Genomic DNA, 21,143 nt, shown 5'->3' on the forward strand with positions numbered 1-21,143 from the left:
CTCAAGACATTTTTAGATGACCCAGTCATCATCACAGCTGATGTGAAACAAAACAAACTCCTCATGTACATCCAGGAAAAGACACTGTTTTCTGGTGACTCATGCTCCAGTGCTGCTAAACAGTCCTAATCCTCTCATGTCCTCAACAAGCAGTACAAATAACACTTGACTAATGAGTGTCTCAGAAGGTTGTGGCCAGGCTGTGGAACTGTGCGAAACAGACATTGTTCAGTCTTCTAAGGCTGAACCTGAGGTCTGTAGGCTGTACTCCATCCCTGACAGACAAGAAGTTTTACAGTTACACATTAAGATACTGCATGCAGCATGTCATCTGTTTTTCCTCCCCATCCTCTTCTCATTTGAGGTACAAGGGTTGATAATCACCTCTGAAACCTTCCAGAATGTGCATCAATTATGCACACAAATATCAATTAATTATGCAATTCTGGTACCCACAAAAACATCCTGGTTATTTCTTGATCTCAAAAACATTCTTTGATGAGGAGTTCCACAGCTGACCTATTGGTTCTATGAATTATTTCCTTTAAGTGATCTTGAGATTCCCACGTTTTGATTTTATTGAAAGTTCCATTTTTTCCAACCTATTCTTTCTATAGCACTAATTATACCATTATCCTTTTCTTTTCTTTTTGACCTTTTCTTCACCTCCTTATAAGGACTTTAATAATGTCTATATAAATAACTCAGATTGCTTATTTTCATCAGGCTATTGTCTATCTTGGAAATGTTAACCTCTACTCAGCAATTATCACCTTTCTTTGTCTTAAGGTTTACTGGAAAATGTTTAGTTTGCACTAGTTCTCAGGCATCATTAATGTCACATCTGTCTAAAGAGTCCCCTGTTGTACTGGTCTTCTATGATGGAGAAACTGCATCAGTGAGTGAGAGAGCTACAGGTGCTGTCAACTTGGTCTTCCATAAGGTCTTTTAACATTCTTACCTTTAAAGTTGTGGGTTTTATGGATGGACTGTTAGGTGGATAAGGAATTGGTGGGATGGCCATGCCCAAAGAGTTACAGTCCATGGATTAACGTCCAAGAAGACACCAGTAACAAGTGTTGTCCCTCAAGGATCCATTCTGGCACAAGTACTCCTAAATATCTTCATCTCTGAGGTAGACAGTGGGATTGATTGAACTCTAAGAAAGTCTGCAGATGACACCAAGTTGAGTGGTGCAGTTGTATACTAGAGGAAAGAGATATCATCCAGAGAGATCTTGATAGGCCTGAGGAGTGGGTCCATGCAGATCTTATGAAATTCCACAAAGCCAAGTGCAAGGTCCTGCCCATGGGTGCCCACTATCAACACAGATTAGGGGATGAACAGATTGGGAGCAACCCTGCTGAGAATGATTGGGTGATGCTGGTGGGTGAGAGGCTGCCCATGAACAGTCAGTGTGCTCTGACATCCGAGAAAGCCAGACGTGTCCTGGGCTGCATCCAGTGGTGGGCAGCAGGGCCAGGGAGGGGATTCTGCCCCTCTGCTCTGCTCAGAGCCCACCTGCAGGGCTGCTCCAGCTCTGGGCTCCCAGCACAGGGAGCACAGGGACTGCTGGAGGGAGTTCAGAGGAGGGCCACAAAAATGATCAGAGAGTTGGAACACTTCTCTTATGAAGAAGGGCTCAGACTGTTGGGATTGTTCTCTTAAATCCCCATACTGAATCAGCACTGTCCCTCCCCTGTGCTCCCTCAAAGATATCTGGGATGGGCAGCTAAAAAAAACTTGTAGGTCTCTCAATTGATCAGAGCTTATTTCATTTTGTGATGGCCAACCTGGGTGAAACGTCTCAGAAGAGACTGCCTGCAGCACAGGCCAGATCCTGTCACCTATAGGATTAGTGTCCAAAAGAGTTCATAAAGGACCGTGCTGTAAAACTGTTGTAGAGGCATAAAAAATCTTCAGCTAAACAAATCAAAGGAGCCCAGCAGCTTTGATCTGGTACTGCACAAACCACCATCACTGCAGATGGGTAGCTAGGAAGAGATGACACAGATGGGATGCTGAACATGGCATGGATTGTTGGTGACCTTCAGTTGTGTGATAAGTGATGGGATGGTTGCAGCTTCTGATGGCTAAAAGCCACCATGGTTGGTACCTTCCCAAAACAGTTTTAGGTTGTCAAAATCAGTGAAACTATGGACATTCACAAAAATGTTTCCAAATATATGATGGAAAGACAAGGTGGATTAAAAAAAAAAGATTAATACATGCCAGGCTAAATGGAACTTTTTTTCATGAAGATATCCAGGGGCTGAGGAGAGCTGCATCCTGTTTCTCAGAGATACCACACTGGAGCTGGGTACACCTGGCCATGGAGCTCCTTCAGCTGAGTTTTGAGACGAGGCAGCAGAGGCAGCAGTTACAGGCAGAAAATTATGATTCCAGCAGCAGCAGATAGCACTGTTTGCATTTACAAGGAATGTCTTGATTCTTAGCCTCAACTTGTCTGTTGTAGTTTTATTTTTTTCCTAAGTGTTGTGTATTTCATAAATATATATATTAATGGATATGCTTATGACTCATATATATAAACACTCAATGCTACATCACACTATATAGATGAATGATTGGACGATATGACACCCAACACAGCATTTATGTGTTCTACTGCTTGTTTTTCTGTTCACAGAGGTTTATTTATTTTCTTTCTCTCTCTCAAGTTCAAAGCATGCTATTCAAATAGCCCAGAAAAGAGGAGACATGTCACTGGATATGTGCTTTATTCAGCTTTGTGAGTATCTGATTTCTCTCTGCCACAACTCATGTTAGTTAAGCCAAAAAACCACCTATTGTACCTTGACAGCAGGACCATCTGGAGTTCATTCTTGTAACTGTTTTCAAACACAGACAGTCCTCCTCTGGCAAATATGCATTTTAAAGCATCACAGGGCACGTTTATCAGTTTATTGGGAAACAAATGCTTCATCTTATATAATTCTGAAAAAGATAGTTTCAACATCATAACTAATAATCCTGATATAGAAAAAGTGGGAATGTGTGTGTGTGTGTGTGTAGTATGGATGTATAATCCCACAGTGGCCCACCTGCAAGCTCAGAATTGGAGATGACAGTCAGGGACAATTGATTTTCCCCTCTAGTTGCTTGGAGAATGTCTTTTTCATTGAAACTCTTTTGTCAATTCTTTGCAGGAATTGCATCTGGGAAATTAAAGACATTCAAACTTGAAAGGAATTGCAGTGCAAATGCATTAGCATCAAGACTTATTTGCATCTAGATACATATTCTGATTGCATCTTTTATAGGTGAGTAGAGAACACAGTGTTTGTGGGTTTTATGGGGATGCACTATGAGCTGATTTTGCCCAGGCAGAATTTGGAATTTGATGTACCTAGTATAATCATATGTATTTCTGTCTGACACTCAAGAAATGTAGGTTTGCTGGGTCTGATTTCCAAAAGTAACCAAGCAACTATGATCAAAAGAGCATTAAAAAACAGATTTGCAAAGGAACTGAAATAGCTAGGGAGGTTTACAAAGCCTGGAGACAAGTTAGGCAGCCAGGTCACTACTGCTTTTCAATACCATGCCCAATCGTCCTTTTAGCTGATCTGCAGTAGGTGACTATCTGTGTATTTAATTGCTTGGATATCTTTGAAAATCTGTCCCTACACACAGAAAACATCATCAAGACTCAGCACATTGGAATGATAAAATATTTATTTTCTCCCTAGGAGCTTCTGATAATTACCTGTCCCCTGTCATTCTTATTTACTAGTTAATGAAGCAGTGCTCCTAGGAACTGAAGAGGCAGCATTCATTTTTCTCAGTGTTAGACATTTCCATTGTATGTTTCATCAGCACAGTTATTCCCTATTCTGATGGAGAGTAAAAAGCACTACCAGCACGTGATTTATTTGACCTGTGTTAGACAGCTACATAAATATGAGGTGAATCATGCTTAGAGATGCTTCTTTCTCTCCAGTTCTCTATCAACAAAATCAGGAGAAGCAGCTCAGGTGTATATGTCTAGATTAAAGATACAACATCAGGAGGAATACAATCAGCAGATCCTTGGAAATTACTGTTATTATTTCCAACTACTTGGCAATAGAACGTGGAGTCCTGTTCAGAGGGATGGGGAGATGGGAAGAATCCAGAAAGGTGCTACCAAAATGGTCAGTGGTCAAGGACCTACAGTGGACAAACTCCAAGGAGATACTGTGGAGATTGCTATATTTAGGGTGGAGAAGATTAAGGAAAGATACCGTGACACCTGACAACCACTCAAAACGCAGTTGCAAAGATGGCAGTACGAGTCTCATCTCTAGTGGCTGATGAGGTGAGAAGGGACAGCAGCCACAAACTGAAGTAGGGAAGGTACAGACTGGATTTCAGCAAAACAGTTCTCAGAGAAGGATTTTTAGCAGAGGAACAAGGTGTCTACAGGTGTGATAAACTTCTCCATTTCGGGAGGTGCTCAGGACTCAGTTAGATAGAGCCCTGGCTGATCTGGCCTGGTGACAAGTTAGTCCCACACTGGTGGAAGGTTGGCTTAGAGACCTCCAGGTCATGTCATCAACATGTCTTTAGCTGACAAATCACAGTCTTTTTAAATCTGAGAAACTGAATTCTGACAACTGAACTGAAGGCTGAATTTGGTGGTGTTTGCAATTTTTCTGAAATGCTTACACTACCCATCTCCGGGTCTTTTCTCATTCTTGATGAGCACACATGATCATTTGCATTTTCAAATCCCCTGGCACCCAGGGGAATATTCTTTTAACCTACTGATGACATAAGACTGATGTGAAGAAATTAAACAGATATTCAACAAGAAATTGAAATTGGGATTTTTTTCTCACAATTTTTTTCTCAGGGGCGGTTCTTACCGTAGGGACACTTTGACCCATCCCCACCAGAACTTCATAATCCTGACTGACATTTTTGTTTAATTTTTTTATTCTACTAAGCAGAGGCAGCATAATGCATTAGAAACCCTTTTTGGTCAGCTGGAACTGCCCTATGGAAACTTGTTAAAACACAAAACTATTTTATTTTGTTTTTTAAAAAAAAATTTAATTGTGTATTTGTTTTTTTTTTTTTTTAACTAACGCTAGGAGGTGAGAAGAAATTCTTATTTATTCACTCACTTGTGTTGTAGATCTCTAGGGATTTTGCCATCTGTCCCCAAGCTTACAGAGATAGGCGTGTGTCATCTTGGGCTGAGAGTGATAAGCAATGTATAGGAGAAAGCTTAAAAGCTCATTTACAAGGTAATGGAAATTTCTCTGCTTCCTGAAATATAATAACTAAATATTTTAATCTTGTTACTCTTGACTTGGTAATGAAAAACCTGCGCCCTTCTTGTTATGTATAACCTGCTCCATTCTAGTTATGTATTAGTGTTTTCTTAAAACCCCCTTGTGTTACACACATGCATGCACGCATAAAAGCCTACTACAAAAATTTATGGGGAGATTGCCACTAGTCAAAATGCATTAGAGCTACCACCAGAGAATTGTGAAAACCAGATTCCTTTTTCCACTGATCAAGATTCAGAAATAAAATGTCTTCAAACACTGGGAATATATTTGCAAGGATTGTAGGCTTTGTTTCGGATGCTTAGATAAATATAAAACTCTGGAACCTTTCACTTGGCTGTTATGAGCAGTTATGCAAAGTCTGACTTCTTGTATGTCAGTAATTGAAATGAGGTATGTGTGTAGAAGCTGGATAGAAATGTCACACTGAAAAGATGAGCATCTAAAATGGAAGCTTCCTCAGATGCTAAATATTTCATTTTTACTCATGTGGATAGCTTTAGTGTACATCATTTAAAATTATTCTTTCTCCAAGGTCATGGTAATTTTGGAAGCGCAGGAGCTCAGAAGATTTCTGCTCATGTCTTTATAAAAGGGAGAAATCAAACCAAAACAAGCCAAAATAAGCCCAAACAAGCCAAAACAGCAAATGCAGGGTTGAGAACAGAGAGTGGGGTGAAATCACACTAGAAGGGAAAGACTAAGCACAACTGTTTACACCACTGTTTCCTGTTTCTTCCTCTCCTTGGCTCTATTTTCCACAATTTTACTAATTCACGCAGTCTAAACAAATAGGATGCTCAGAAATTGATTCACTGTGACTCTCTGGGGTCTATAGCCCCACTCCATGAATGCAGCTTTGTGCAGCAGCCTGGCAGGCACACGTTGAAGAAGGTGAGCAGCCTTCCCTTCCACAACTCCCACTGGTCCCCACGACCTTACTTGTGCCATGCTTTGGGAAATATGAGTGGATACCTACAGGTCTGTGTACTTTGTGGACATGTGAAAGGCTACAACGTCTCACTGAGCGGTAAAAAATAAGGACCTTTGGACACGGGGCACAAACCACCGCAGAATATTATAGCTTGAGAGATGAATTCATAACACAAATATCTTGAGACTCCAACTACAAGCAGAAACAGAAACAAGTTTCCAAAAGGCCATTTGCAGCTTGTTTCTACTAAAATCAGGAGAGTGGAGTAATCTTTCTAATGCTGCCATTCTGTCCCTCTGGTGAAAAGAGTATGTACTGAGTCTCAGGTCAATTAATTTGCCATCCAACATCCCTGTCTACTTTAACTCTGTATGGGCTGAATTGTGACCAGCAGGGCCACAGTTTTGGAACACCACACTCACAAGGAAAAGTGCTGTTTTCCATGCTCAGGAGCTCAATGACAGTTTATGCAGGAAACCAGAACCACACAACTTTAGGGCTGGAAACTTTTTCTGGGTTTGTTTTGCTGCTGTGTTATGATATCACAGCAGCATGAATGAGACAGAGATTCAAATATGTCTGGGAAAACACCTTCTAGGAGTCAGGACTCCCAACCTGGCATATGGGTAAATATCCAGGTGTATGTGGCACAATGAAATACTGGATGTAGGTTTTAGCTATGGCACTTGAGCTAATCTTGCTTCTCTGGAGCAAACTGCCAGAGCAAACTGTCCCTGGTGGGAGCAGAGGTCTGTTCTCTGGAGAAAAAGGCCACAGTCCCCAGCCCTCAGCACGGTGCTGCAGAGCCAGTGAGAATGACTCACTCTCACCATGCAGCTATGAAGGAAGGCAGGCATAAATCCTGGCCCCTCTGAAACCACTGGCAGGATGAAGGGCAGGATTTATAATTGACCTGGGTACATCCAGAATTCTACACCATCTAATTTTCAAACACTTGTGATTTACAAAGGTGAATCTCAGCCCTGCTATAAACAGAAACAGGACACACAGGTAAAATAGAAATCAGAGAAGTTGTGTTCAACTGCACCAGTTCTGAATTTTGCTTTTAAATTTTCTTAGTTCCAAAATATTGACTACAGAGTTTGTGCATTTCAACTTTAATTAAGTAGATACTAATATGTAGCATGAATTAATCTGTTAAACAATTATAACTTTACTTCTGTAAAACACAATATGTGTGTATGTGAGAGAGTATACGAGCATGTGCTTCCACCAGCTAGTTACTGATACTATGGCCTGGCAGCTGTAAAAATCAATTTGTATGCAATGATCATGTTATATCTTCTAATTTCATGAAAATTCTGGGACTGTGGATTCATATTGATTTCTTCTGATGCTATTTTAGGCTTCATTCTTAGGAATTGATTTCAGCAGACATTTAGAAATATATATCAGTAAAACTGAGTAAAAGCTACACAAGCAGATCTTCTTTAACACAGATTAGCCCTAATACTTCTCATTGATTAAGTATGACAGATATGCAGTTCTACTGCTTGTCATCATGCAAGGGAGAAAGGTATGAGGGCCTTTATGAATTACAAGAAGTGAGAAAATGCCATAAATTATTGAACTACTGGATGATAAATACATTATGTTTTGCACAGAATCAAATGAAATTACAGAAAGTTTCATTTAGTATAACTAAATGATAGTGGTGTTACGGTTGAAAAATGCATACTGCAGCATGCTGTGGTACATATGGCCAGCACAATGATCAGCCATGAGCAAATCTTCCCTGTATCAAGGACACCTCCTGAATCTGTACTCTGTTGTTTATGTGGAACACTGAAAATGAAGAAATGATAGGCATTCAGAATTAATGAGAAGAGGAACTTAAGATAATGTGAGCAATACCCTTTTTGATAAAAAATACTGGAACGCAGTGGCACTGCTTGCCCAAATTCATCAGGATGATCCCATTGAATTTCCAAAGGGATCTATAATTCAATGTTAGAATCTGAAGCCCAATGATTGCAGCTCTGATCTAAAACAAAAAGTGAGAGGTTAGGTTTTTTCAATGTCTATAAGGAGATCAAAGGGTCTCCTTAGCAGATCTAGTGAGTTTCTTAAAAGGAGGTGCTTTTAGGGGGTTTCAGACCACACTAGACAAAAGTAAACAATACTGGTTTAAGTCTGTAGGACAATATGAACACCTAGGGAGAGCCTAACCTATTTCTTTATGTAAAATAACAAAAAACCCCACAAACATCAAATCCCCTTGAGGGATGCAGGAATCATTAAGTGATATTCAGTGTGTCATGAAGGAGGCCAGACTAGAAAATCATAATGGCTTCACCTGACCCTATTGGTCTCCAAAGTCTAGGAGAAGCTCATGGTTAAGAAGCAGGTTAAGATAGACAGATGGCTGCGAGTGGAACTTACTCTCTGACCTTCAGCTCTGTGTGAGCCATAGATCATGGTTATGGCAAAATTCATCATAGTACAAGACTAAAAGATTTGTGCGGTACAAGATTAAACCAGTAGAAAAGCCATAAATTGCCTCTCTCTAGAACAGAAACTGGTTGTTTGGGGTTTTTTGTTTATTTGTTTGTTTGTGCCAGGTCTGTTAATAAATATATTGCAGCAGATGGAAGAACTATTTCCTTCTGTCTTAGTTCCTGTTTCATTACTGGGAGCACTGGAGTCCAATACCATCTGCCCAGAGGCAACACTTCACTCAGCTCCTGAGTGAAATGTCACCTCACATCAGCTCACATATCAGCTTCAGCTGAAAGAAAACTCCCTCTCTGATAAGATGCTCCTACATTCCACCAAGTGTTCATGTTTTATCTTTCCTGAGAAAGTTATTAGTGGTGCTAAAAGCATTGTATTTAAAAGAGTCAGTCTACAAAATGACGCCAATATGCCAAACTAGTTTCCACATTACCCAATCTTCCTCCTCGTGGTTGTTCCTGTCAGCCTTGTATTCTGTAAGAGCTTAGTAATGAATCAAGAGCTCGTGGTACCAGGTACTGTACAAGCATAGAGAGTAAAGGTGTCTCCAAGGCATTAGAACCAGCAACAACAGCCAACAGAGGATGCAAATGAGTACTGATAAAGAGGAAGAAGGACTGGTTGTGCCTGTGGCCAGGTGGCTTGAGCACACCAGTAGTCTGTGTGGAGTTATTGTGGATCTAATGGGAAAGAAGAGGTTATGAAGGCTAAGAGAGGGATGCTGGAGGCACACTAATGCACCACCACTGTCCCAAATGCAAAGGACAGCAGGCACAAGTGTATGAAAACACACACTTGAAAGGTATCCAGGTTAGGAAGGAATGCTTGCAACAGGTGACGGTCTGGTAGTAACTGAGATGGGTCTCAGAACTGACTTTTCAACACAAGGGTGAAAGCAGTCCATTAAAGAAGTCAGAAAAAAATAAGTAGGCTGGGTTGCTGTAGTATCAGAAAGGCACCTGTCAAGGATTTAGAAAAGAGAATTACATAGTCAGTAACAGGAATATCATCTCCTTTTTAACTCCATGGTGACTGGGTGCTGACAGGCCAAGGCAGTATTTAGGAGAGTAGAGAAAAAGGAAGGTTGATTGTGGAGAAAAGAAGATGGGAATCATCCAAAGGAGTTTCAGTTACCTGGTAACCTTCAAGCAACTACCAAAATATTGCTGCATCCAAAAATTCATTATTTTCTATTGACCTGTTCATAAATCCTGGCATTCCTGTTTCTTCTATTTATAGTTATTCTGGCAGCACAAAACAGGCACATAATTTATCTTGAACTGCCTTGTATCGCAGACGCAGTCTGAACCCCCACCTGTTAGCCTAACTCATACATTTTTTGAGAGGGAGAAATTGTGGCTGCTTGTTCAGGATCCTTCTCCTGAGGAGAAGTACCCTGTCCCTTCTCAGAGAGGTGAGTCACAGCAAACAGTATATTTGTGAGCAAAAGTGCTGGGGTAATTCTTGCCATGGATGAAGGGTTTCCAAAGACAGGGCTGACTCTGCCTCCCAAGGCTGGCCAAGAGCAGCTGCAAATCTGCCTTGTTCTCTTTTGTGATTTCATACAATTCTCTTAGTATTAAATCTTTTGCATTCAGCATAGCTTCTTAGTGTTTCCTGTGTTGCTCCCTGGTTTGCTCCCCACTTTATTTTAGATTCAGTTTACCAATGGATTTTGACTTTTTGAAGTTCGGCATAGCAAAATATCTTCTTTATTCTGGGCTGTCTTTTAAATGTCTCCTTTTGAAATTGGCTCCTAAATTTTAATTAAAGGAACTTCTTGTTTGGCTCATTAATTAAAATGTTCTGATTTTTTTTTCCCTGTCCATTTCAAGGCATCAAGACAAACAAGAAACACTGAAAACGGTCCAGATATATCCTTTTCTCTTTTGTCTTTCTTCTCTGCATGAGTTCCTCCTCCAAGAGACAGAGCTACACATATCAGTGTTCTTACCACAGTCCTGTGACATCCCATTGGAAGCACTCTCTCCAGAACAAGTCACCTCAAGACAGGGCAGTGACATCAATGAGAGCACATCAGCACATTAACTGAGTGGCAACCTGGAGTTTGCTGTCCTGCTCCTGAGCTGCTGGACAAAGACAGCAGTGAGCATGCAATGTCATATGCTTTTGTCAGCTAAGTTGAAGTTGTGTTAATCATTTGATCACAGGAAATTAGAAATTAGGATAAATAATTTTTCTGATCTTTAAAATACTTATCACAACCCAGATTTGAAAGAAAAAATAGCAACAATACCATCTCTCATCCTCTTTCCATCCTTCTTTTTTGGGCATCTTTAGCTGTGTGAAAGCCATTCTTCAACGAGAGTCACCTTGGTGTCCTTTCTTGCCTCTGTAGCTGCCCCGTGGCTCCTCCTGATGCTTGTACAGCACCCACAGCAGCCTGAGCTGTGGCTGCACCACCAGGAGCTGGGCTCTGGGCCCTTGGATGCCGAAGGCTGACCCTGGGGTGGTGTGAAGGGGTGGCTGCCAGGGCTGTAGATAGAGGTTTCCATCTGCAGTTTGTGGGAGTAAACCTCCATCTGCAGTGTGTGGCTGAGTCAAAGCCTGAATTTTCCATGTGGAAGAGCAACATTCTGTATTAATTTCAGCAAATAACATTTTCCATCCTGACATAGGGAGGCCAGTGGGTTCTGCTAAGGAAATAAGTTTCAAACATCCTCCACCCAGCTTTGCATCACACCCAAACCATTATTCATACTCCTTGCTGTCATTCTCTGTTTCTGAAGTTAGAATCTGACATTCTAACACAAGATGTCAGATTTCCTACTAGCACAATAAATTTCAGGGATGCTGCAATGGAAACCAGTCTGGCCCAGTTGTAGAGTGTGAACATGGCTGAACAGTCAGTGCCAACTGAAAAAATACTAATGGTTTTGGGGCTGAGCCACAACACAGGCCAGGGAAGAAGAACGTTTACATTGAGCAGCTGGCGTCATAGTGATTGACTGTGTTGGGCCTCACCAGATTTACAGTGACAGGTATGGCTGAGACAAGATTGTCTCTGGACCTTGATCTCCAAGCCATGAAGGCTGGCATGCCACTAGACACTGCCAGAATTTCATCTGCCAACCACTCAAAAACAGGCCTAGATTAGATAGGGTTTAAAACCTTTGGGAAACTTTGATGTGTTTGGTCCTACTAAACTTTTTGGAGTGACAACAATGAAGGTGCTTATTGAGGTCAAGGTAGTGTGGGACAATGTGATTTTAATTTTTGAGGGGCTAGAGAAAACATAATGTAATAAATTACATACATAATATGTATCTACTGAGCGAGGCCAGGTCCCTACAACATCACAATGCCTGTACAGAACATGAGTGAAATAAAGCTGCGTACTTTAATTTTTGGAATGTCCATGCTTTCCAATTACCTGCTTTTTCCATACCTTCATAATATCCCTCCTACAGCTGTGCAGCCCTGGGGAGCCTGCTGTCTGCCCTACCATTCAGCACAAATGCTTGTGTGACAGGGGTAGAGTCTTCAAATTCTTTTATTGTACAACTTGTTTCCCCACTCAGCATCCGTAGCTGCTTAAGACTTGAGGAAGAGGAAGGCTTTTGTCCCCTCTTGGAGCAGCAAGCGTGCCAGGATGTGCCAATGGGAGCTCTATGGCTGTTTGAAAGCTGTCCAACAAGATTCATTGAGGTCCATGAGCAGGGATGAGTCACGCCTATCCACCTAACCTCAACATCAGACCTTGCAATTAATTCACTCCTTACCAACCTCAGCGTGACATTATAACTCAGCAAGCTGGAAATGCTACCTTAAAAAAAATGTTTTGAGCCTATCAGTCACTGCTCTGCCTGAAGGTCAGCAGATGTTAACTAAATTGTGTCCAGCATTCCTCTTCTCCATGCAATGTCCATACTATCCACAACCCTCAATGATATTTACAACACTGTTCACAAGAACTGTACAGCTAATTCTACACCCCTTTAGGAGGAAGCCTTTTTTCCTCCAGGAGACTCTTCCTTACCAGGTTCTGTCTAAGACTTGGTGGAACCAAAGAAAGAACTGACAGCAAAATTACAGTGTTTATACCAACACAGTGATGTGAATTGAAAAGAATAATTTGAATTTCTGTAAAATAAAGTAGAGTAATAAAATGCTGTGAATGTGTACATACACATACATATTTGGACACATATATAGACACATATGTAAAACCACAGAATTATTGACGTTGGAAGGGATGCTTGGAGTTCATCTGTTCCAGCCCCACTGCTCACAGTAAGGTACCTGTGGAAGGTTTCTCATGACATTGTCCATCCAGGTTTTGAATATCTCCAAAGATGGAGGTTCCATCACCTCTCTGGGAAACCAGTTAATGTGTTGAACTACTCTCACAATAAAAAAAACCCAAAACTTCAAACGAATTTTCTTGTATTCCTTTTGTGCCCATTGCCTTTTCACCTGTCTATGGGCACTGAGAAATCTGTCTGTGTCATCTATTCTATCTCCCATCAGGCATTTTACACTTAAGGGTAAGATATTCTTGAGCTTGCTCTTTTCCAGGATGAGCACCCCAAACTCTCTCAGACCCCACTTGCATCAATCACTTACTAATTTTTGTGGTGCTTTGCTGAAGTCACCGCAGTACGTCCAGGTGTCTCTCACAGTGGGAAGCCCAGCACAGAGCCCAGCACTGCAGCTGTGCCTCCTTCACCAGAGCTGAGCAGAGAGGAAGGATCTCCTACCTTGACTTGGCAGTGGTGTTCCTCCAGATGCAGTCCAGCCATACAGTTTATCAAACAGTTCTCTCAGTTTTGTGTTATCTGCAAATTTGCTGCAGTTGTGCTCTGTCCCATAGCACAGATCGTTAATGAAGATATTTGACCATGTTGGCCACAGTATCAATCCATGGAGTACAGAGCTGGTCTCCAACTGGACTTCACACTGCTGATTGCAAATCTCTGAGCCCAGCAATTCAGCCAGTTTTCAGTGTCCTTCACTGCTCATTTGTCTAGTCCATGCTTCATCAGCTTGTCAATGAGGATGTTATGGGAGAGAGTGTCAAAAGTCTCAGTAAAGCAAAAATAAACATCTAGTGCTCTCTCCTCATCCGTTGAGCAAGCCATCTCCCTGTAGATATCAGGTCAGTCATGCCTGATTTTCCCTTTTTCCCTTTGTATATTCATGCTGTCTACTCCTAATCACCTTATTGTCCTATATGTATATGTATATGTATATATATATGTATATATATATGTATATATATATGTATATATATATACAAACGCACACACACACATACAAACATATTCACCTATATATTAAACATAACAATTCAAATTATTGAACACATATATATGGTTCAAATAATCCAAAAGTTCCTAGGCCTTAGCCGTAATTGCAGAAAATTCTTAGACAAAATGTGCTTATATGTATTTAAAAACGCAAAACCCAACAACAAATCAAACCAGCTAACAGGGGTTTAGCATGAGTAAAAAAATGGGCCAGCCAATGAATCTACATAATTATAAAGAATGCCAGCATCCAGAACAGCATATTCTAGCTGTCCCATCTAAAGGAGACACTACCCATGAACTGTGAGCTGCATTCAAAGGTCAGTGCCAGCTGATCACCCAGGAGATGTGAGCTCTGCAGGATGGGCTTTACTCTGACATCACTGGCAAGAGCTTTGCACAAGCAGCAGGCCTCCAGTCTGAGCTGCTATTTGAAATGTTATTAGTCTTTTCTTGGAGTGTATTGCCTTGGCTGCAAGATGAATTCCCTAGACAGTACCAGAAGATGATGGCAGCATGCCTTTGCTTCAGTACATAAATGTGTGCACTGATTAATATTTGTGCATCTCCTTCAAAATTGGAAGGGTTATACAACTGCAAATTAGACTCAGATTTTGGTGTTCTGAGGTTCAATCAGAAGATACTGTCACTCTTAATGTTGCAGATCCACAAATGCCTGAAAGGTTCCTTGACTTTTTAGATTTCACAGGCTTAGTCAGTTCTCCAAGATTTTCCATTGGCATCAGTCTCCAAGTGCTCAGAGGAGCACAGCTGAGAGCACCTGAGTTGGTCACTCAGCTGCACATCTGCTGACACCCTGGAACCCCATTTCCTCTCTTCTAAACTGCATACAAAATGCCATCCAGTTTAGTTATACTTTTGCCTTTCTTTACAGACCATACAAGGATATGCACACTCAAAAGTTTCATGTCTGTCATCTGCCATTATTGCTTCCAGGGCAGGCACTGGAAGCTAAGATAGTGCTGCTCACTATTCTAGTCTGACCCTAAATCAGAAAACTGCTCTAAATCAGGTTGCTGGTTTGTGATGATCAGACACAGCCAAAATCGAGCTGGGAAGTTGATCTGCAGGTCACCATCAGGTCCAGGGGTGACTGTGCACATCCCTGGGGACAAGGATGGGCTGAGGCCAGACCAGAACATGGACACATAGATGGGAAAGACTCAGTGGAGCCCATGGCCAGGCAGGGCAGGACTGTGTGACCCACAGACTGGCCCTGCTGCAGAATCACTGGGGCAGGGATTGGGTCTTGGGGAGCTGCCATGGGGTTCTGAGCCCTGGGCAGGGAGGGGGGGACCCTGGAGAGGGGATCAGGGCCACCAAAACCTTCTAGTGCAATCAGGGCACTGACATACACGTCTCCAGACAATCCTACTGTGTTCTGATTTTGATTTTGCTTTCCAAAATACTGTGATAATAATTTAATTGTAATAATCTAAATTAAGTCAATTAGGCTAAAATTAAAGGAGTACCTTAAATGACAGGAGAAAATTATTTACCTTATTCTACTGCCTGAGGGCTCCTAAATGCACAAGTAAGTAAATACATTTAAATGCAGCTGACAGGATTTGCAAAAAGTGTAGATGTGAAGAATGCTGATGAGTGCACAAATAATTTCATTTCTATTCAGTCATCCCAAGCGAAGTGGAATGCTGCAAGCGAACAATTTCTACTTTGCAGACTTAGACTTTGCCCTCTCCAAAAACCAACAGAGAAATGAATTGCCCTTTACCAGCCCCCCATTCTGCCTGTGAGGGTGCAGGAGCAGAGCAGAGTTCTGCTCAACACTTGCACTGTGGGGCTCTACAAATCTGTTTGGACATGGGAAAACTACTCAGGGGAGAGGCTTTGCATCCATTAGTCTGGCTGGTCTGCTTGGGCTTTGCTTCTGAGTTAAATCTGTGCCAAGGTGAAGTTTTGACGGTAACAGCTCAACTCCCTGTGTCCTTTAGAAAGCTTTATTAATGGCAAAAATGTGGAAATGGGAGCCAGAACTCCCATCTAGCTCCAGAGAACTCAGCATGCAAAAGGTACTTTGCCAAACATCTTGGCAAAAGCCAAAAATGTTCTTTCTGTCAGTTTACACTTTAGGACTGGGCCCAGGATGTCTGCAGCGTTATAATCAAGAAATTTGAAAATAATTCAGGTGGTCAAGAGAGGAAAAGGTACTTTGTGTTTCTATCCTGTCACCCCACGCATGAACTAGCAGGGATGGTAATGGATCCTCCTTTCCAGAGTATCTCATGGCAGAACTGTGTTTTAAATGGAAGAATTTTTTTCCCTTCATTTTCTCACCAACACCTGCATCTCACCTGAAAAATCGTCAGTGGGAAATAGAATCATGGAATCATATAATGATTTTAACTTGGAAAGGACCTCTAAGATCATTGAATCCAGCCACTAAGCTGGCATGACCATGTTTATCACTAAACCATGTCCCTAAATGCAACATCTACACACCCTTTAAATATCTTCAGGGATGGCCACTCAATCACTTCTGTGGCAGCCTGTTTCAGTGCTTCATAATTTCTTCAGGTGTGAAATTTTTTCTGATATCCAATCTAAACCTCCCCTGGTGCAGTCTGAGGCCATTTCCTCTTATCCTGTTGCTTGTTACCTGGAGAAGAGACCAACACTCACCTGGCTACATCCTCCTTTCAGGCAGTTGTAGAGAGCAGTAACATTCCCACTGAGCTTCCTTTCCTCCTCGATAAACACCCCCAATTCCCTCACCCACTCATCATTCCCTAGACCCTTTACCATCATTGTTTCTCTGCTTTGGACACACTCGAGTAACACTCAGAAATGATCTGAGAGGTACTGTTTTCTCCAAGCAGAAGCAGGTCGTTCTGGTACCAACTGAGTTTGAAAGGAGTGCCATTTCCAGAGGTAATTTTTTAGCTCTTGTGAGGCTATACTTGTGTCCAGTTCCAGGCCACCCACTTAAAGATGATCAGGGAGAAGCAGATTTCCTAGATTTCCTAGGAATGCTCTGATAATGATAATGATAAATGACAAGCATGAAGCTTTTGAGCCTGCATAGCCTTGTATGCTGTGTAAAGAAAGGCACAAATATAACCAAAATGGATGACATTTTGCAACCCTCATCACCACAGAGACAATTGGGAATTGAGGAAAAATGTGTCTATAAACATAAAAATATAGACATTTGGATGCCATATAATGCTTGCAAAGCAAGTAAATAAAATTTGCTATTGCAGTATATAAAAAGTGAAGGTTTGAATCACTATTATTAGAGTTGATGCACATTCCTTTTAGTAATTTTTGTTTTAAGAAGATACCAATCGTGACTGTGTGCTTTAGTTACTGAATTTTAAGGAGAAATATATGCAAGTTCCCTGCAATCTCTGAAACACACAGTGACAACTACAGAAAATCTGTTTTTAGCTAGGGCAATGCTTTTCAAGGTGGGGATAGATGGATCTAATCTAATCTATAACACAGCAATAAGGACCTGGATATCCCTATCTAGCTTTACAGGACTCAAGGAACCCCAAAAACCCCCAGTGATAATCCAAGCATAGTTTGGGATGTACATATGTGGAACAAGAGCTGAAGGGGCACTGCTCTGAACAGACAGGACTTCAAAGCCCACATCCTCAAAGATCTTTTCAAGTGCTCAAAGTCTCCTTTGCATATCACCACAGTTTTCACCACTCCTCTAAACCCATAGGCAGCAAAGATTTGGAGAAGGCTCACATAAACAGGCCTGAACCCTGACAATGCTGCAGAGCTCTCCATCCCTAGAACTTTTCAAGACCCAGCTTTATGAAGTCCTGGGCAGCTTAGTCCAACCTCAAGCTGACCCTGCTGTGAGGAGGAGGTTGGACCAGAGACATCCTGAGTTACCTTGCATCCTGAGTTACTCTGTGATTCTGTGGCTCCATGGGGTATGGGAGGCCTGAGCGTCAAACTGGGCACTGCAGCATGTTCAGTAATAGAGACTAAATACCACAACCTCTCCTTGGGGTTGTTACACTCTAGGTTCTTCACTATCTTGGTTGTCCCTTTATGGACCCTCTCAAATATCTCCCCAGCGATCCTGAGGTGGGATCACTCAAGTCTACACAACGAGGAATTGAGGTTTGTCTTTGTCACAGTGCATGAAAACCAATAAAGAAACCCAAAACAAAAGACAGGAGTAAACTGTAAAGGATCAGAGTGCCCAGAGTGTACCAAAACTAGTGGGTGTTCTGTTTAGTTAAACATCTTCAACTACCTGGCAGTATAGGTAGGAAATACCTTATTCATATATGTAAAGGAGTCTGAACTGGGAGGTTAGATGGCCATACTAATAAATATACAAGAGCAGCATTATTAAATATTCTAGCAGGATTTCAGGAGGTTAGGAATACAAAGAGGAATTAAGGTGAGATTCGGTCTGGAAAAATACAAGCTAAACACTGAAATCCTGAGTTAAATAAAAGCATAGCAGTTGTGTGGGGGCTCACTTTCTGGTGAAAGTAACAGATGAACTAAGATGAACTCGAATACTAAGAGTATTTGAGTGAGATCAGAACAATAGGACCACCTGAAGTCTCTCCAACCTGTATATTGCTGTGATCCCTTTTTTCCCCTTCACATTATTTCTTCTTCCTGCCTTCTCTCTCCAGCTGCTCTGTGTTGGAACAAAAAGGAAGAATGATGCCTTAGCCAGCTAACATTGCACCTTCTGCAAAACTGCTGAGAGCCTAGGACCAGAGAGGAAGTGAAAAACAGTGGCTAAGCAGTTCAACACTTGAACATAGCATGAGGTACAAGTAAAAGAGGGTGCAAACCCTCTATTTCTCCAACAGCAAAATTATAGAAACAGCAGGAGGGCAGAAAGTTGCCTTATGTTATGACTCTCTTCCCTGCCCTTTTGTGGATGTTTGCCCTCTTTGTCTTGAAGGAAGAATTACAGCAAAATCAACATATTTTAGTTAGGCTTTGAACTTTTCTCTGAAAATCAGTAATTGCTAGTCTCAGTGATGTAAAGAAAGACTGCCAAATAACTACATTGTTCCTTACGAAATTTCCTTGAGCTGAAGGTAAAAATTGAAAACTGTTTCTAAAGAAAACATGGTCCATAAAGCATCCAAGGAATTAATCTTTTTATTCTTTCCTGCATCTGTAATAAAGGATTTACAGTACTTCAGAAGTGTTTGAGGACTGAGCCTCCTGTTCTCAAACCCAAGCTTTGTTTCATTGTTTAATGCAGGACAATGACAGCGCCGTGCTTGTAGCTTGCCCCTTGATTCCATTAAATACAAATGAGCCCAATCCCTGCAGGTAGTCTCTTGCACATTCAAAAACATCTGCTACCAGGCAAGGAGGGGCAAGGAAAAGGCAGAAGGAAATTTCAAACTTTTGGTAAAAGTAAAAAAAAGCATCCAGGATGTTTCAAGTGCAATACATTCTGGTGTGAATGAAGAGCCATTTTCATGTGTGTGAGGAGGAAAGGTGCTATGAAATTGTGGAAGCTGTCAGGCTTGAAACAAGCACCAGCACAGTTATACCAGGATGCTTGATCTGTTTGTCCATGTTTGTCCACTCACCAGCCAGGGAGAGTACCCACCTGCTCCCATTCCAGTTGCAGCCCAGTCCTCACAGCATGGTCAGGACAGCAGGTTTGGCTGTCTGGATTGCTCCAGCTGCCATCAGCACACATGGGGCTGCCTGGCACCTCCCCCAGGCACCACTCGTCATGGGATTTGCACATCTCATCATCCCTTTTACAGAATTATGGAATCATAGAATCATTTGGGTTGCAACAAGCCTTTAATGGTCACAGAACCATGGAATGCTTTCAGTTGCAAGAGACCTTAAAGTCATCTAGCTCCAACCTTCCTCTTATGGGAAGGGACATTATTCACTAGATCAAGCTGCTCAGAGCCCCATTTAACCTGATCCTTCTTGGCCCTCCTTTTGCTGCTTGTATCTCTCTTCCCAGACTCCAGCCTTGCCCCACTTACACAACCCTCCTCTAAAGCCTGTTCCCCTCTTGGTGACAGTTCTGTCACAACAATAACCAGGCTTGGTATTTTTTATTAATTTGCCTGGGTATTCTTGGCCCCACATGGCATTGCTGACATGCTCACTTGTTGAGCCTGTTGCTCTTTCCCAGCCCTACACCCCCAAGGCCCCCAATACCAATGGTCTGCAGAGTTTGGGTGTTTCTCACTCACCCAGTCTTTGCTACCTGTGTAGCCTGGACATCCCATCTTGGTACTGACACTGCTGTCACCTTCTTCCTCTGGTTTTAGCTGAGTCTAGCAAATTGTCCTGTCACATCCACGAGCTACAATTAACCCCTTAGCATGACTTCTGCATACCACTATGTGTGCTTGATGAATTGATTTTTCCGTCTATCAATGTCAGGGGCAGCTGCTGAAAAAAATCTGTAGAATTGTACTTAAGGAGCAACCCTGGAAGTCTGAACAAAGAAATGAAGGTACTAGGGACAAATTCAAAGAAGTAAATTTTCAATACAAAGATTTGTCTCTGAAAATGTACTGAATGAAAGGTTTTCCCCTGGGTGCATATTACCTTGAAAAGCCCGGGTATTTTTAACCTGACCTTCACAAATAGGCAAATAGGGTGATGAGGCTTCAGTGAAAAATTATTTTGCCTTATTTTCTACCTCTTTAAGGCTTGGATTAAATATCTTCTAGATATTTAATCCAAGCACCAAAAAGTAATAATAGGATAGAAGATAGATGATACCTTATGACTAAAGATTTTAAGAGGTTTTAGTGAAACTAATAATCTGAAACTTTTGAAATGGGCTTTATGTTCAGAACATGTGAGATTTATGAAGTTAAATATTTTTGTGCCTGCATTTTACATTGAGAAGGACCCAAGTAGAGTGTCTGCAAATGGCATAACAGAGGTGTCTGAAAAAAGCTTTGTTCCTGTGACTGCCAGAAGACCACAGTGTCCAGCTGTTGACAAATGTGTCGACTACCAGCTTGTACACACTGGATGTCACTGAAATCAGGAAGGCTCAGCTAAGGGGATTCCTCTTCAGCTCATATCTGCAACCACTCTAATTTTATGTGGTTTTGTTTTTTGATATGATAGATACTAAATACAGTCACTGGAAATCCTGACTCTTTAGTCTTTAGAAGCTACAAGAGA

The 21,143-nt window shown here is 41.6% G+C and overlaps 1 long non-coding RNA gene across 2 annotated transcripts; it reads right to left on the reverse strand.

Annotated features, from left to right (window-relative positions):
- Window positions 1-2,702: 2,702 nt before the first annotated feature.
- LOC135295519 (uncharacterized) lies at window positions 2,703-19,729 on the reverse strand. 2 transcript variants are annotated; one of them, XR_010357647.1, is made up of 5 exons: window positions 19,582-19,729; window positions 18,556-18,715; window positions 10,667-10,799; window positions 3,066-3,179; window positions 2,703-2,958 (listed from the first exon to the last, which is right to left on the reverse strand). It is a non-coding gene; the product is annotated as an uncharacterized LOC135295519 (long non-coding RNA). The 2 variants fall into 2 exon arrangements; XR_010357646.1 differs by lacking the exon at window positions 10,667-10,799 and having other exon boundaries at window positions 18,572-18,715.
- Window positions 19,730-21,143: the final 1,414 nt, after the last annotated feature.

This window comes from Passer domesticus, chromosome 2 (genome assembly GCF_036417665.1).
Source record: "Passer domesticus isolate bPasDom1 chromosome 2, bPasDom1.hap1, whole genome shotgun sequence".
In the NCBI taxonomy this organism is placed as follows: domain Eukaryota; kingdom Metazoa; phylum Chordata; class Aves; order Passeriformes; family Passeridae; genus Passer; species Passer domesticus.